Source organism: Orycteropus afer, unplaced genomic scaffold (assembly GCF_000298275.1).
Source record: "Orycteropus afer afer isolate SDZICR_OR568_19922 unplaced genomic scaffold, OryAfe1.0 scaffold00715, whole genome shotgun sequence".
In the NCBI taxonomy this organism is placed as follows: domain Eukaryota; kingdom Metazoa; phylum Chordata; class Mammalia; order Tubulidentata; family Orycteropodidae; genus Orycteropus; species Orycteropus afer.
Window position 1 is genome coordinate 909832 of NW_006922302.1, and position 4851 is coordinate 914682.

A 4851-nucleotide genomic window follows, 5' to 3' on the forward strand; every position below is an offset into this window, starting at 1 on the left:
GTGTCATCTGCATATTGAAGGTTGTTAACGAGTCTTTCTCCAATTCTGATGCCATATTCATCTTCATATAATCCTGTTTCTCAGATCATTTGCTGAGCATACAGATTGAGTATGTATGGTGAAAGGATACAACACTGGCACACACTTTTCCTAATTTTAAACCCTACAGTATCTCCTTGTTCTGTTTGAACAACTGATAAGCATAATTAATGTTCTGAAATTATAATTTTCATAATGTTATCTATAATTTGTTAAGATTGACACAGTAGAGTACCTTTGCATAGTCAAGAAAACACACATTAACAATCTTTTTTTAACTTTTTCTTGTGATTTGGGTCAAGTTTTACATAGCAGATTTGTTTTAAATTCAACAGTTCATACAATTTTGTTTTGTGATACTGGTTACTTTCCCCTCAGTACAATATCTCGCCTTCTACTTCCTCCCTGAATTTATTGCCCTTACTGAAGCTTATACGTTTGATTCATAAAAGTCCATTAATATTTACACTAATTCTGAGTATTGTTTTGAGGCAATACATGATTTTGGCACACTATGTGTGGTAGTTAAGTTTGTGTGTCCACTTGCTGGCCTTAGTTAAGTGGCTAGGTAGCTGGATATAGTATTCCCCATGATGATACTGGTAATCATCTTCATGGTAGAATCTACTGTGAGCAGCTGAGAAGCTACCTTAGGGATGTGGTCTGCTTCCTATAGATGAGGAGAAGCTTTGGGGAATGGTCTCGACCTTATAGCATGCTTGAATCCTGCTGTTGTTGTTCAGTAGCCTGCCATGCTTTGCCAATTTTGGGACTTTTAAAAGACTTGAATTAATGGCCTGACATGTGATTTGATGATATTGGGACTGTGCTTTATTACTTGTCAACCTTGGGCTTGTCAGCCTCAGCAGCCAGCAGCTGAGTGCAGAAAAGCCTCCAGTTGCGGTGGGCTGGGAACAGAGCTGAAAGGCCAATGTTAAGGGGCTTTCACCCAGCCCCTAGAGCATGGCACTTGGAACTCAGACTTCTAGACTCCAAAAATTATAATAATAAACTCCTGCTTGTTAAAGCTATCCAGTTTGTGGTATATTCCTGTCAGAGCAGCACTAGGTAATCAGAACACTATGGAAGCAAAGCATTTTTAACTTCCTTTGTGACTACAATGAAAAAAGATAAAATTTTAATAGAAAACCTTTCAGATGCTCTACTACTCCCCTCTGAAATTGCTGTAATAAAAATGCACACTCACCAGCCAAAAAGAGTACCCCAAACTGAAGAAATCAAAATAAATGCACTTTATCACAAAGAAGCCAAAAAAGCTAATTCCAAAATTGCTATTGCCCTCATGATGAATAAAAAATGACCCCAAAAGTTATTGCTAATGGCTCTAATCTTTATGAATTAAGTTCTGAATGTTTTTTAAAGCACAATTAGCTCAAACAGTGAGGTTTGATAAAAGCAAGTATGGAGGTATGGAGAAAAGCAGGTTGTTATAAGAGTTTGTCACTAAATTATGGATGGAGCCTAATCAGAAAAGTGTCCTGCCAAACTGTCGGCATATCTCCATGATGTGTAGCCTGCATGAAAATACCCACATGTGATGAGACAAAATGATTGTGATCTAAAAAAAAAAAAATGGTGGGGAAAATTTTTTGAAACAAATGATCATGTTGCCTTGCATTTTCCCATTTGTCCTCATCATAGTCCTGGAAGATATTGTAAAGTCCTACCTATACAGTGCTCCTTGCCCTTTGTATCTGTGCTTGAGTATCAGCTAGATTTCATCCAGAAACTACTTCTAATAGCTATAAATATGTATTAGTAATGATTTTTAAACCTTCACATTATGTGGTGTCTTTCTCTTGTCACTGTGCAACTGCTGGTTAGTTAAGAAACCTAAAGAAAACATCATTTCTACTTGAAGAGTTCCAAGAACTCTGTAGTGATAGAGTGACCAATTTCACTATTCTAAGTCATCCTGGTAGTGTAGTGCCTAAGGCACTTGACTGCTAACCAGAAGGCTGACAGTTCAAACCCACCAGCCACTCCTCAGAAGGAAGGTGGGGCAATCTACTTCCATAGTGATACTGCCTTGGAAACCCAAGGAGTGGTCACTATGAGTCAGGTCCAACTCAACGGCACATAACAACAACAACAAGTCATCCAAGGAATCTTCCTCATCTTTCAAAGAATTCATTGACACTATAATCTCCAATCTTCTGGCCTAGTGAAAAGGGGAAATGGCATAATAAAACTCAATTAGCCAAGCTTTGTGAGGTTCTAAATTTATCCTGGATTAAAATTATTCCTTCAGTCCTTTTGAACTTAAGATATTCCTCCTTTGGATCCCATAAACTTAACCTGTATGAAATAATTATTGGAAGACCCATGGTTCTCCCTTATGTTGCCTACATAGATTCCAGCATTGTTCAATATAAATCACTTAAGTATTATCAGTTTATAATCCAGTATTCTAAAAAATATTTTTTCACAGGTAGAAGATGCCATTGATTACCAATATTTAGAATCACAAGCTCTATCTACATTGTCCCAAAAGATAATGCATATTGGAAAAGGTATCAATCAAAAGACTTACTGGAACATTGTTATAAAGGAGCATATTTAATTCCCCTTACTAATCCATGCCCTGCCAAATTAGAGGGAGTTAGGAGCTCTGATAGTGTAGTGCCTAAGGCACTTGATTGCTAACCAGAAGGCTGGTGGTTCAAACCCACCAGCCACTCTTCGGAAAGAAGGTTGGACAATCTACTCCCATAGTGATACTACCTTGGAAACACACAGAGGGGTCGCTATGAGTTGGGTATGACTTGCCAGCACATAACAACAACAAAAAAGAAGACCAACACACTGCTACGGACTTGTCAACCCTGTGGAGAACTAAAAATCATTTTAAAACACCCTAATGGCCAGAAGCAGGTGACATCTGAGGTAGAGAGTTGATTCCAACATCCCAGACAAAGATTTCATGTGTCTGGCAGAATTAGTGGACTCTGCTTAATATTGTAGCTATTCCTATCTTGCTAGCTTTCCTTCATACTTGTGATTTGTTCCTCTTGGTAATTGGCTCAATATGAGAGTCCAGTTCAGCTTTATTCTTTTCTTTTTTATATTTTTCTTACAGGTATGGAATAAAAATGTATTTGTCAGGTTGTATGGATGGGGAAGGGTCAAAGTGCATTGTGTTGATTAGATGTGTGTCTGGATATACATTCTTACAAAAAAGTGTACATTGTATTAGCAGTCTGAAAATCATTGCTTGAAATAAACCATACCAGACAACAATGTGATAGTTTACAAATCTGGAATAGGGTAAGTCTTCCTTCAAGCACTCTTGCTCAATTATGGTGTTTCCTGACTTGAAAAACCCCTTTGAAATTTGTCTGCCACAATGTCTCAAATTGCCAAGGATGTGGCAGATGGGATGATATTTCAGCAATGATCGTTAGAACCTCTTGCTAAGGTTATATCCGATAATAAAATAGTTATTCTCTTCATTTGCCCAAGAAGAAAGAGTTGTGCCATTGCTAATACCACCCATTGTGTTTGCATAAACACCACCAGATACATAGAGCAGGAAATACTGAAAATTCATCAAAAAGCTACTTGGCAGTATTGAACAATTCCTATGCATAATTTCTGTCTTTTAGTTTTCTTTGTTGATTGCCAAATTATGTTAGTTCATGTCTATGTTACTTTATTCCATCTTAATCTGCATATTTCTCTTTATCTGATTTCCCTCTGTTTTCCTATTTCCACTCATAAAACGTTTTGGGAGTAAATGTAGTTCTCTTTTCTTCAATCATTGATCTTAGGAATCTAGAATTTTTCTTTAGAAAAATAATATACAAAAAAAGTTTTAATTTAAAATTAATTTAATCTTCTTCATATTTATGTAATAATGAAAGTTGTGTCATGTTAATTCTGCTGTCAGTTCCAGATTAAAAATTTGAGATGCACAATGTTAAAAAAATATTTTACAGCACATTATATTTAAAAATATTTTAATAACTTTGCTAATTCCTTTTAGTGTCAAGAATTCTTCTTGGATTAGGGCTTAAAATACTCTTTAATCATAATTTACATTCTAATTTCTTACATGGATCTTGTCAGATCATTTTACATGAAAATAATTAAGTCTTCTATGGGAATTCAGAGGAGCTCTGGTAGCGTAGTGCCTAAAGACAACACTGGACTGCTAACCAGAAGGCTGGCGGTTCAAACCCAGCAGCCACTCCTTGGGAAAAAGATGGGGCACTCTACTTCCACAGTGATACTGCCTTGGAAACCCAAGAAGGGGTCGCTATGAGTTGGGTTGAAATCAAGGGCACATGACAACAACAACAACATGGGAATTCAGAATAAAAGTGCGTGCTTGGGCACAAAGTTTGCTTCATAGCTTTTATCAAGATTTATTGCAGGTCAATTATAAATCTGGTTGCTTGGAATATTCAAACACAAACACAGTTTATCTATCCAGCATATTTTTTTTTTTTTTTCAAAATAATGTTTATCTAAATAATTTTAAAGCTAAACAATAATAATCTAGTTTCATTCATAACCTTCTTAAAAATTAATTTTAGTGTTTAGACAGAATCATAAGCACTGATTTGAAATGGTAAAAGCAAGGAATAGAATAGTCATTATTTAAAAAAAAATCAGTCTCTGCTGTTTTCATGATTTCATTAGTTATAGAAATAAATAAAAAGGAAAAAGCAGTAACAAAAATGCAAAAACTGACTACATAAGTAATGCTGTTGTTGTTGTTAGGTGCCGTCAAGTCGTTTCCAACTCATAGCGACCCCATGCACAGCAGAACGAAACGCTGCCCGATCC